At 40.3% G+C, this 14,291-nt stretch overlaps 1 pseudogene; it reads right to left on the reverse strand.

Annotated features, from left to right (window-relative positions):
* The window catches only part of LOC113903702, a 41,402-nt pseudogene that overhangs the window by 19,918 nt on the left and 7,193 nt on the right, over positions 1–14,291 (reverse strand).

Below are 14,291 nucleotides of genomic sequence, written 5' to 3' on the forward strand. Positions count from 1 at the left end.
CTAATGTATACTTAGACAAGATTCTCCCTCACGAAAAAAATGACAACAATGTAAAATGAAGGGCTAAACTGTTCTTCACAGATGGGATGACAGGGCTGAAGAGAAAAGGCTCGATGAGAGCTGGACAGTCAGGAAAGCTCTGGAGAAGGAGAGACTGGGCAGCAGGTCTGAACAAATGGAGGACTACCCAAGAGGAATAGAAACTGTAAAGACAGAAAGGACAGTCTGAGCAAAGGCAAAAAAAGGAGAAATCAGCCAGTTAACTCGGAGGATAAAATCCAACCACAGGGAAATAAAAACATGTCCATCCAGAATAATGCTCACAGCAGCATTATTCCTAGCTGCAAAGTGGAAACAATGCAAATCTCCATCAACATATGAATGGATAACTGGCTTAGCCACATACTGTTTCTTGTTTGATAATCAACAGAAATGGAAGAACTGATACTTGCTATCACATGGATGAACCTCAAAAACATGACATCAAATGAGAAAAGCTAACCATAAAGGAACACACACTGTGTGATTCCATTTATGTGAAATACCCAGAACAGGCATGTCTACACAGACGGCTATTAGACTGGGGGTTGCCTGGGGCTGAGGGAGAGGAGGGGGCCATAGGTGGTGGCTAAGGGATGCAGGGTTTCTTTGGGGGGCTGATGGAAATGCTCTAAAATTGACTGTGGTCACAGATGACACCTCTCTAGACTAAGAGAAACTGAACTACACACTTGGAATGGGTGAATTATATGATACGTCAATTATATCTCAATAGCTTTTTAAAAAATCCAAAGGCACAATCTAGATAATGTTCTTTATTCTGGATGTACATACTATACTCCATCTGAGTACCTCCTTGCTTTTACAATATATCTAAAATGAAGAGAAAGGAAGGCAATGCCTAAATTCAACTGGTTTGTATAATACTCTCTCTGCACAAGTTATTCTGAAATTCATGAAATAAATATATACAGAACTCTACAGCCATTCACCAAAGGGAAGATGGGAAATTATAATTTTCTGGAACCTTCCATTAAACATTATCCTCTGATTTTATCTGGCTTGCTTCAGCATGATAATACAGCTATCACTAAAAAAAAATATTGTTCAATAGGAAAAAAAGTCTCTCAACTTGTGTGAAAAATGATGCACATTTCTCCACTTTCTTAAGGGTAAATAAAAAATATATAATGCAAATGGCAGAATGAAAGTCAGAGTTTAAGAAACGAGTGCATTATACAGATAATAAAACTATAGTAAATTACTTGTAATGAAAATACAAAAGAAAGCTGTCTATGAAAATGAGTGTCCTAAAACACTTTATCCTACATATTAATTGTCAACACATTCAATTTCACACGTACCTGACTTGGGAGTTGATGTAACTTGCTCTTTAAATCCTGTGCCTCATCTTCTAAGTTGGCACAGTTACGTGCCGTGACTTCCAGTGAAGCCTCCGTCATAGACCGCTTTTTTATGGTGTCCGTCAGTTCTCGCCAAAGTCATCTCACAACTGCCTAATAAGATTCTCTGTCACTAAGTTTATCAAATCACTTTACTACGACGTTGTGCTAATAATAGATAACGCCAACACATGGACTTTGAAAACCATCACCACACACAGCAGCTCACCTTCTTTTCCCTCCTCACTGAATCTGGTTACAGACACAGAAGGGGCCACCCTCTGGCCTTCCTGATATTAAGTTACTCAGACAAAAATGCAGACCCGCTGTCCACACCCTGCCCCTCCCGATAAATCTGCAGAGCTTCACCACCTCACAACCAGAAAGAAATGGGTGTGAATGTCCAACAAGTGGTGGAAAATTCCACCCTGTGCAGCATTTTCCCTCTTTCTTTATTAGAGGCTTTGATTAACTTCAGAGATCTTCACATATTCTAACCAGTGCTCAGATCTTTCCAACAGATTCCTATCCCAGCAAAAAAATGAGGCCATTCCCTTGTGGCTTATCTATTTTATATCTAGTAGTGGGTCTCTCTGGACACATTCTAACATTGAAGTCTTTTCTCTGAGATCATCTCTCATCTGATGCAGCTTGATTTTTAGCTTATTGAATTGACTTTCCACTTTAGAAAGTTGCTGGGAAGCTGTCTCACTGTTACTTCTCAGCTTAGTCACATCGAACTTCATTTGGTCCTGCAAGCATAACCTCTCGTCGTTTGCCTTCTGGAAGGCAAGCTCCAGGTCTCTTTGTGATGTCTGACCTTGATCATGATCGTGTGTGGCAGCAGCCAGTCTAGAACGGTATGATTCCACTTCTGCTTCCGGTGCTTGTTTGCTTTGTTTATTGTTCTCCAGCTCAGATTTGAGCATTGTATTCTCAGCTATCAGGACATTAAGCAGACCAGTATACTGGAATATAGTCTCTGTTAATATTTCCTCTTTCGATTTCATTGCCTTTTGAAGATTTTTAATATCCTCAAAATATTTCTTTTCCTTTTCCTGCTTCTGATTTTTTACTGTGTCTATTTCCAGTCTTAGGCTGGCAGTTTCATCCTGCAGCAGGTGGTTTTTGCATAACAGATCTTTTGCTTTTCTCCCACTATCAGAAACCTAAGTGAAACAAAGGAGACTTTTAGTTAGTACTCAATAAAATGACATTTCATTATTTCCTAAAAACGAAACACTAACCTGTATGTTTATACAGTGAAAAGACTGCAACAAGTGGCTCTCCAAACAGAAAAATAAAGGTTTGATACAAACCTCAAACTTCATAAGCAGAAACTTCCAAAGGTTCAAAAACTTAATTGAAGACAATGAATCCATGAAAGGAAAAAGAAATCCCAAGTGACTTTTCAAGAAGCTCAGAACTGAAAAGGCTTTTCTCTGAACCACAGCGAACCCAGAGGGCTTAAAATAAAAGATTTATAAATTTGACTACACTTAAAACTTGCATCTGATGTGGAATATTTATACAATGCAAAACTACTAAGCCATGAAAAAAGAATGAAATAATGCTATTTGCATCAAGAGATAGACCTAGACATTATCACACTATGTGAGGTAAGTCAAAGATAAATAATATATCATACTGTTTATATGTGGAATATAAAATGAATTTATTTCCAAAACAGAAAGAGACTCACAAACATAAAAAAAACAAACTTATGGTTACCATGGGGGAAAGGAGGGTAGGGGAAGGGATAAACAAGGAGGTTGGGTTTAACATATACCATTATATATAGACAAGTGCACATAAAATACCAATAAGGATCTACGTACAACATTAGGAACTACACAATATTCTACAAGAAGGATCTGAAAAGGAATATGCGTGTGTGATGTGTGTGTATCTGTGTTACTTACTCAGTCATGTCCAACTCTTTGCAACCCCACAGACTGTAGCCTGCCAGGCGCCTCTGTCCATGGAATTCCCCAAGCAAGAATACTGGACAGGGCAGCCATTTCCTTCTCCAGGGGATCTTCCCAACCTAAGGATCGAAGCCAGGTCTCCTGCTTTGCACGTGGATTCTTTACTGTCTGAGCCAGCAGCAAAGCCCCATTTATATAATATACACACATATATACATATATGTATGAATCACTGTGCTGTATACCTGAAACTGACACAATATTGTAAATCACCTGTGATTCAATAAACACCACTTGCTACCTTTAAAAACACGGCATCTGATACCTCCTATACAACTACTTCACAGCAAGAGCCTTAGCTCTATATGTATTTAAATAGATTATATTTTGTACAGAAATTGTTTTCTTGGGAATATGCTACCTCTCTAACATTTTAATAGGCAATTACAGACTTATACCTATTGACAACTGTACTAAGCACTTCTACAAACATCAATTAACCCATTAGCTATAATGATTCTGGAAAGGAAGAAGTTAAAACGATATAAGTAAGCTGCAGGCTTTTCACCAGGTCTTCTGACTCTGTTAGTCCTCTTACATCAAACCACAGTTACTTCTCTAGTACAAACATATCAATACAAAATAATCCTCCTATGTCATTCATGGTATATACACTAATGGTAAATAAGGTAAAATTCAGAGAGCTCTTCTTAGAGAGTCATGAGATTATTTGCTGCTGAAATAACTTTCATTATAGCTTCATACTGTTTAAAATAGTAAGATGGGGGAAATACAATGAGAAACATTATTATCACTAAATGTATACTATGGCATATCTCGGAGAAGGCAATGGCACCCCACTCCAGTACTCTTGCTTGGAAAATCCCATGGACGGAGGAGCCTGGTAGGCTGCAATCCATGGGGTCGCTAAGAGTCGGGCATAACTGAGCGACTTCACTTTCACTTTTCACTTTGATGCATTGGAGAAGGAAATGGCAGCCCACGCCAGTATTCTTGCCTGGAGAATCCCAGGGACGGGGGAGCCTGGTGGGCTGCCGTCTATGGGGTCGCACAGAGTCAGACACGACTGAAGTGACTGAACATAGCATAGCATAGCATGGCATATCTATCACTGTTTCCAAAAGTTCCTTGTACTGAAACAAGACACTACACAGAGCAGAGGGTTAATTTTCTCACAAGCACAAGAATGACTTCCAAAGTATGGTCTCTGAACTGCCTATAGTTTTCCTTCTTATCTTCGAAGTGATAAACTAACCTAATCATCTATCAAGGAAGGGAAATCACTACCAAATACTAGAATATCTATTAGTAATGGGAGTTTTTGATTTTTATTCTCTTGTTGGGAGGGGGACTTTTAAAAGTTTATTCTAAAAAAACACCTTGTTAAAGCATTCAAAAGTGTTTTTACAACTAATGTTGCAGCTTTTACAAACTGAAAACCTGTAAATGATGTGAAAGTGTCACTGACAGGATATTGGTTAAAGAAATGACAGTGGAGCCAAGAACAGACTCTGATTCAGACACTGAAGATGACGACGTGCATGGAGGGACAGACACGCTCACCCCAAATTAGAGGGACTTGGTCAGGTAGTGCAGTCGATGGGGACGCACACGTGGTCTGCCTGGACTAAACCACAATCAGGGTCCTGGCTCCTTTGACACAGTCGTGAAGGATCTGAGATCAATTCCTATGGAAAATATTGAAGGCCTCTCCTTGGACGAGGCCATTGTATGTCCCTACCTGACTGAGGTAGACAAATGGATTTGAATTACAAATAGTACTTTCCCGAGCTCTGCCTGAGAGGTTTTCATTGTGGGAGATCTGTTGCTAGGACCTCAGGGATGGGATCCGGTCCGTGTCTGAGAGGGATATCGGCTGGGGGAGTGAATTCCTCTGCTTGAGATGCCACTCGACAACTCTTCAGAATGAAGGACAATCAACTTCGAGAGTGTTTGGTATCTACCAGTTGCTGGAAAAAAATCTCATGGGGAGCATTCTCACACTTCTAGAGGATGCCAGTTAACACCTGTCTTTGAGGACTCTGCTGTGAGGGAGAACCCAGCTGGGAAAGTGGAGCCAGCTCTGAGCTGTTCACGGGGCAAGTGGCCTGGAGGGCTGACGGGCATAGAGGGAGCGTGTCCATGACTCTCAGCCACCTGCCGGATTGAAGGCCAGAGGTAACTTGATGTAAAATTAGGCACGATCTTCCCTCCCCATGCCCTTTCTCTTCTAGACCTATTCACTCACCAATGGTCCCTCAAGGCAGAAGGATCTGTCGCCTGAGGTGAGTGGAGAGCTTAGCCTCCAGTTTCTACACCAATCTCAACCCTGTGGTTTCTCAGTAACTATTGTGTGAGCTACTGACGTGACCTCTTCCTTCCTCTGATCGAAAAACTGCACCCAGCAGAGGCGGTCCTAAAATGGCGGAGGAGTAGGACGGGGAGACCACGTTCTCCCCCACAAATTCATCAAAAAACATTTAAACGCTGAGTAAATTCCACAAAACAATTTCTGAATGCCAGCTGAGGACATCAGGCACCCATAAAAGCAGCCCATTGTCTTCGAAAGGAGGTAGGAAAAAATATAAAAGACAAAAACAGAGACAAAAGAGGTAGGGACGGAGCTCCGTCCTGGGAAGGGAGACTTAAAAAGAGAGAAGTTTCCAAACATCAGGAAACACTCTCACTGCCGAGTCTGTGGCGAGCCTTGCAAGCACGGAGGGCAACATAACAGGGAGGAAAAATAAATAAATAATTAAAACCCACAGATTACGAGCCCAACGGTAACTCCCCCAGCGGTGAAACAGCGCAGACACCTGCACCTGCCACTAGCAAGCGGGGGCTGGGCAGGGAGGTGCAGGCTGCATTGCTTAGAGTAAGGACCAGGGCCTGAGTGCCCTGAGGGCAATCTGAGGGAACTAACGGGCTAGCAAACCAGACTGCGGGATAGCTACGACGCGAAAAGCCCTAACCTAAGAAACCACCAGGCCCCCGCACAGAACAAAGGACTGAACAGAACTAGCGGCTGCAGACCATCCCCCTCCTGTGACAGGTAGCCAGAGCCGGAAGGGGGCAATCGCAGCCCCAGGGAGACATTATCTACCAAACTGCAAGCAGGCTTCTTTGCTAACTAAGACTTCTTGGAGTTCTGGACAGTCAACATCTGCCTGAGAAGGTGCACCGGTTGTACACCCAGAAAACCGAGCGGCAGGGACGGGGGAGGCGATAAGTCGCAGCAACCGTGCTCGCCAAACACCTCATCCCCTGAGCTGCTCGGACCTGGGAAGGGCACAAAACTCAGGCCCAACCGAGTCTGCGCCTCTGAGGACTACCAGAGAGCGTGAACCTGAGCAGCTCAGACCTGGGACGTGCATGCAGCTCAGGGCAGGCCTCGGACGGTTCCTGGCTGAGCAACCTAGAGCCTGAGCAGTCTGGGCAGGGAGGGCACACGCTCCATGAGCGAGGGCAGGCCCAGTATGGCTGAGACACTGCGAGCACACGCCAGAGTTATTTGTTTGCAGCGTCCTTCCCTCCCCAGAGCGCGACTGAACAAGTGAGCCTAAAAAAGTGTCCACCACTGCCCCCTTGCGTCAGGGCAGAAATCAGGCACTGACGAGACCAGCAAACCGAAGAAGCTAAAACAGAGGGAACCGCCTTGGAAGTGACAGGGGCAATAGGTTAAAACCCTGTAGTTAGTACTGACTACATAGGAAGGGGCCTACAGATCTTGAGAAATATAAATCGGGACAAGGAACTATCCGAAAATGAACTGACCCCACACTGCCCACAATACCAGAGAAAGTCTTAGATATATTTTTATTATTTTTACGATCATTCTTTTATTTTTATTTTTTTAAATGTTAAGTTCTCTATTACTCCTTTAATTTTCATTTTTATAACCTACTATTACTTTGCCAAAAAAAAGACCCTATTTTTTAAAGCAAACTTCATATACATGTTTTTTTTCTTTTATAATTTTTGTGACTTTCTTTTTTTCTTTTTCTTCTTCTTTTCTTTAATATTGTATTTTTGAAAATACAACCACTACTCTAGATTTTTAATCTTAGCTTTTTGGTATTTGTTATCAATTTTGTACCTTTAAGAACCCAATCTTCAGTACCCATTTTTACTTGGAAGCAAGATTACTGGCTTAACTGCTCTCTCCCCCTTTGGACTCTCCTTTTTCTCCAACAGGTCACCTCTGTCTCCTCCCTCCCCCTTCTCTTCTCTACCCAACTCTCTGAATCTCTGTGTGTTCCAGACGGTGGAGAACATTTAGGGAACTGATTACTGACTGGATCTGTCTCTCTCCTTTGGATTCCCCACTTTTATTCTCCCGGCCTCCTCTGTCTCCTTCCTTTGGCTTTTCTTCTCTGTATAACTCCGTGAACATCTTTTGATTCCACCTCATCTCATTCCGGTCACCTCTAACTCCCTCCTCCCTCTTCTCTTCTCCATGTAACTCTGTGAACCTCTCTGGGTGTCCCTCACTGTGGAGAAAGTTTTCATCTTAAACCTAGATGTTTTATCAATGGTGCTGTATAGAAGGAGAAGTCTTGAGACTACTGTAAAAATAAGACTGAAAACCAGAAGCAGGAGGCTTAAGTCCAAATCCTGAGAACACCAGAGAACTCCTGAGTCCAGGGAACATTAATCGACTCATCAAATACCTCCATACCTACACTGAAACCAAGCACCAACCAAGGGCCAACAAGTTCCAGACCATGACATACCACGCAAATTCTCCAGCAACACAGGAACACAGCCCTGAGCTTCAATATACAGGCTGCCCAAAGTTACTCCAAACCCACTGACATCTCATAACTCATTAATGGACACTTCATTGCACTCCAGAGAGAAGAAATCAGCTCCACCCACCAGAACACCGACACAAGCTTCCCTAACCAAGAAACCTTGACAAGCCTCCCGTACAACCTCACCCACAGCGGGGAAACTCCACAATAAAGAAAACTCCACAAAATGCCAGAATACAGAAAGGCCACCCCAAACTCAGCAATATAAACAAGATGAAGATACAGAGGAATACCCAGCAGGTAAAGGAACAGGATAAATGTCCACCAAACGAAACAAAAGAGGAAGAGATAGGGATTCTTCCTGATAAAGAATTCTGAATGATGATAGTGAAAATGATCAAAAACCTTGAAATCAAAATGGAATCACAGATAAATAGCCTGGAGACAAGGATTGAGAAGATTCAAGAAAGCTTTAACAAGGACCTAGAAGAAATAAAAAAACAGTCAATATATAATGAATAATGCAACAAATGAGATGAAAAACACTCTGGAGGCAACAAATAGTAGAATAACAGAGGCAGAAAATAGGATTAGTGAAGTAGAAGATAGAATGGTAGAAATAAATGAATCAGAGAGGAAAAAAGAAAAACAAATTAAAAGAAATAAGGACAATCTCAGAGACCTCCAGGACAATATTAAACGCCACAACATTCGAATCATAGGAGTCCCAGAAGAAGACAAAAAGAAAGGCCAAGAGAAAATACTTGAGGAGATAATAGTTGAAAACTTCCCTAAAATGGGGAAGGAAATAATCACCCAAGTCCAAGAAAACCAGAGAGTCCCAAACAGGATAAATCCAAGGCGACACACCCCAAGACACATATTAATCAAATTAACAAAGATCAAACACAAAGAATAAATATTAAAAGCAGCAAGGGAAAAACAACAAATAACACACAAGGAGATTCCCATGAGGATAACAGCTGATCTTTCAATAGAAACTCTTCAGGCCAGGAGGGAATGGCAAGACATACTTAAAGTGATGAAAGAAAATAACCTACAGCCCAGATTACTGTACCCAGCAAGGATCTCATTCAAATATGAAGGAGAAATCAAAAGCTTTAAGACAAGCAAAAGCTGAGAGAATTCAGCACCACCAAACCAGCTCTCCAACAAATGCTAAAGGATCTTCTCTAGACAGGAAACAAAAAAGGGTATAAACTCGAACCCAAAACAATAAAGTAAATGGCAATGGGATCATACTTATCAATAATTACCTTAAATGTAAATGGGTTGAATGCCCCAAGCAAAAGACATAGACTGCCTGAATGGATACAAAAACAAGACCCCTATATATGTTGTCTACAAGAGACCCACCTCAAAACAGGGGACACATACAGACTGAAAGTGAAGGGCTGGAAAAAGATATTCCATGCAAATAGAGACCAAAAGAAAGCAGGAGTAGCAATACTCATATCAGATAAAATAGAATGAGACAAAGAAGGACACTACATAATCATCAAAGGTTCAATCCAAGAAGAACAGATAACAATTATAAATATATATGCACCCAACATAGGAGCACTGCAATATGTAAGACAAATGCTAACAAGTAGAAAGGGGAAATTAACAATAACACAATAATAGTGGGAGACTTTAATACCCCACACATACCTATGGATAGATCAACTAAACAGAAAATAACAAGAAAACACAAACTTTAAATGATACAATAAACTAGTTGGACCTAATTGATATCTATAAGACATTTCACCCCAAAATAATGAATTTGACATTTTTCTCAAGCACACACGGAACCTTCTACAGGATAGATCACATCCTGGGCCATAAATCTAGCCTTGGTAAATTCAAAAAAATTGAAATCATTCCAAGCATCTTTTCTGACCACAATGTGGTAAGATTAGATCTCAATTACAGGAGAAAAACTACTAAAAATTCCAACATATGGAGGCTGAACAACACGCTGCTGAATAACCAACAAATCACAGAAGAAATCAAAAAAGAAATCAAAATATGCATAGAAATGAATGAAAATGAAAACACAACAACCCCAAACCTATGGGATACTGTAAAAGCAGTGCTAAGGGAAAAGTTCATACCAATACAGGCATACCTCAAGAAACAAGAAAAAAGTCAAATAAATAACCTAACTCTACACCTAAAGCAACTAGAAAAGGAAGAAATGAAGAACCCCAGGGCTAGCAGAAGGAAAGAAGTCTTAAAAATTAGGGCAGAAATAAATGCAAAAGAAACAAAGAGACCATAGCAAAAATCAACAAAGCCAAAAGCTGGTTCTTTGAAAGGAAAATAAAATTGACAAACTATTAGCCAGACTCATCAAGAAACAAAGGGAGAAAAATCAAATCAATAAAATTAGAAATGAAAATGGAGAGATCACAACAGACAACACAGAAATACAAAGGATCATAAAGTGCTTATAGTGCAGGTAGAAAAAATAAAAATTAAAAAAAAAAGAAATACAAAGGATCATAAGAGACTACTATCAGCAATTATATTCCAATAAAATGGACAACGTGGAAGAAATGGACGAATTCTTAGAAAAGTACAACTTCCCAAAACTGAACCAGGAAGAAATAGAAAATATTAACAGACCCATCACAAGCACGGAAATTAAAACTATAATCAGAAATCTTCCAGCAAACAAAAGCCCAGGTCCAGACAGCTTCACAGCTGAATTCTACCAAAAATTTAGAGAAGAGCCAACACCTATCCTACTCAAACTCTTCCAGAAAATTGCAGAGGAGGGTAAACTTCCAAACTCATTCTATGAAGCCACCATCAACCTAATACCAAAACCTGACAAAGATGCCACAAAAAAAGAAAACTACAGGTCAATATCACTGATGAAGATAAATGCAAAAATCCTTAACAAAATTCTAGCAATCAGAATCCAACAACACATTAAAAAGATCATACACCATGACCAAGTGGGCTTTATCCCAGGGATGCAAGGATTCTTCAATATTTGCAAATCAATTAATGTAATAAACCACATCAACAAATTGAAAAATAAAAGCCATATGATTATCTCAACAGATGCAGAGAAAGCCTTTGACAAAATTCAACATCCATTTATGATAAAAAAAAAAAAACTCTCCAGAAAGCAGGAATAGAAGGAACATACCTCAACATAATAAAAGCTATATATGACAAACCCACAGCAAACATTATCCTCAATGGTGAAAAATTGAAAGCATTTCCCCTAAAGTCAGGAACAAGACAAGGGTACCCACTTTCACCACTACTACTCAACATAGTTTTGGAAGTTTTGGCCACAGCAATCAGAGAAGAAAAAGAAATAAAAGGAATCCAAATTGGAAAAGAAGAAGTAAAACTCTCACTGTTTGCAGATGACATGATCCTCTACATAGAAAACCCTAAAGACTCCACCAGAAAATTACTAGAGCTAATCAATGAATATAGTAAAGTTGCAGGATATAAAATCAACACACAGGAATCCCTTACATTCCTTTACACTAATAATGAGAAAATAGAAAGAGAAATTAAGGAAACAATTCCATTCACCATTGCATCGAAAAGAATAAAATACTTAGGAATATATCTACCTAAAGAAACTAAAGACCTATATATAGAAAACTATAAAACACTGGAGAAAGAAATCAAAGAGGACACTAATAGATGGAGAAATATACCATGTTCATGGATTGGAAGAATCAATATAGTGAAAATGAGTATACCACCCAAAGCAATCTATAGATTCAATGCAATCCCTATCAAGCTACCAACAGTATTCTTCACAGAGCTAGAACAAATAATTCCACAATTTATATGGAAATACAAAAAACCTCGATAGCCAAAGCAATCTTGAGAAAGAAGAATGGAACTGGAGGAATCAAACTACCTGACTTCAGGCTCTACTACAAAGCCACAGTCATCAAGACAGTATGGTACTGGCACAAAGACAGAAATATAGATCAATGGAACAAAATAGAAAGCCCAGAGATAAATCCACGCACCTATGGACACCTCATGTTTGACAAAGGAGGCAAGAATATACAATGGAGAAAAGACAATCTCTTTAACAAGTGGTGCTGGGAAAACTGGTCAACCACTTGTAAAAGAATGAAACTAGAACACTTTCTAACACCATACACAAAAATAAACTCAAAATCGATTTAAGATCTAAATGTAAGACCAGAAACTATAAAACTGCTAGAGGAGAACATAGGCAAAACACTCTCCGACATACATCACAGCAGGATCCTCTATGACCCACCTCCCAGAATATTGGAAATAAAAGCAAAAATAAACAAATGGGACCTAATTAAAATTAAAAGCTTCTGCACGGCAAAGGAAACTATAAGCAAGGTGAAAAGACAGCCTTCAGAATGGGAGAAAATAATAGCAAATGAAGCAACTGACAAACAACTAATCTCAAAAATATACAAGCAACTCCTACAACTCAATTCCAGAAAAATAAACAACCCAATCAAAAAATGGGCCAAAGAACTAAACAGACATTTCTCCAAAGAAGACATATAGATGGCTAACAAACACATGAAAAGATGCTCAACATCACTCATTATCAGAGAAACGCAAATCAAAACCACAATGAGGTACCATTTCACACCAGTCAGAATGGCTGCGATCCAAAAGTCTACAAGCAATAAATGCTGGAGAGGGTGTGGTGAAAAGGGAACCCTCTTACACTGTTGGTGGGAATGCAAACTAGTACAGCCACTACAGAGAATAGTGTGGAGATTCCTTAAAAAACTGGAAATAGAACTGCCTTATGATCCAGCAATCCCATTGCTGGGCATACACACCGAGGAAACCAGAAGTGAAAGAGACACGTGTACCCCAATGTTCATCGCAGCACTGTTTATAATAGCCAGGACATGGAAGCAACCTAGATGTCCATCAGCAGATGAATGGATAAGAAAACTGTGGTACATATACACAATGGAGTATTACCCAGCCATTAAAAAGAATACATTTGAATCAGTTCTAATGAGGTGGATGAAACTGGAGCCTATTATACAGAGTGAAGTAAGCCAGAAAGAAAAACACCAACAGTATACTAACACATATATATGGAATTTAGAAAGATGGTAACGATAACACTTTATACGAGACAGCAAAAGAGACATAGATGTATAGAACAGTCTTTTGCACTCTGTGGGAGATGGAGAGGGTGGGATGATTTGGGAGAATGGCATTGAAACATGTATAATATCATATATGAAACGAATCACCAGTCCAGGTATGATGCAGTTTGGGGCTGGTGCACTGGGATGACCCAGAGGGATGGTACGGAGAGGGAGGTGGGAGGGGGGGTTCAGGATGGGGAACACGTGTACACTCATGGCGGATTCATGCTGATGTATGGCAAAACCATACATACAATACTGTAAAGTAATTAACCCCCAATTAAAATAAATAAATTTAAATTAAAAAAAAAAAAGAAAGCTGAGCACCAAAGACTTGATGGTTTTGAACAGTGGTGTTGGAGAAGACTCTTTGGAGTCCCTTTGACTGCAAGGAGATCCAACCAGTCAATCCTAAAGGAAATCAGTCCTGAATATTCATTGGAAGGACTGATGCTGAAGCTCAAACTCCAATACTCTGGCGACTTAATGCGAAGAGCTGACACATTGGAAAAGACTCTGATGCTGGGAAAGATTGAGGGCAGGAGGAGAAGAGGAAGACAGAGGATGAGATGGTTGGATGGCATCATTGACTCGATGGACATGGGTTTGTGGGACTCCGGGAGTTGGTGATAGACAGGGAGGCCTGGCATGCTGCAGTTCATGGGGTCGCAAAGAGTCGGAAATGACTGAGTGACTGAACTGAACGGAACTGATGCTGGGAAAGATTGTGGGCAGGAGGATGAGGGGACAACAGAGGATGAGATGGTTGAATGGCATCACCAACTCAATGGATATGAGTTTGAGTAAACTCCAAATGTTGGTGATGGACAGGGAGGCCTGGCGTGCTGCAGTCCATGAGGTCATAAAGAGTCGGACACAACTGAGTGACTGAACTGAATTGACTGAATTGAAATTGAGAATTGGAGCAAATTTTTTGCAAAAATGTTCTAAGTAAATCATAAATAGCAGATGGAAGAGCAAATCAAGAAGTGTTTGGGTAAAGCTCACCATTTGAGTCCCAAATTATGACTG

Source organism: Bos indicus x Bos taurus, chromosome 13, assembly GCF_003369695.1.
Source record: "Bos indicus x Bos taurus breed Angus x Brahman F1 hybrid chromosome 13, Bos_hybrid_MaternalHap_v2.0, whole genome shotgun sequence".
NCBI classification, from domain to species: Eukaryota; Metazoa; Chordata; class Mammalia; order Artiodactyla; family Bovidae; genus Bos; species Bos indicus x Bos taurus.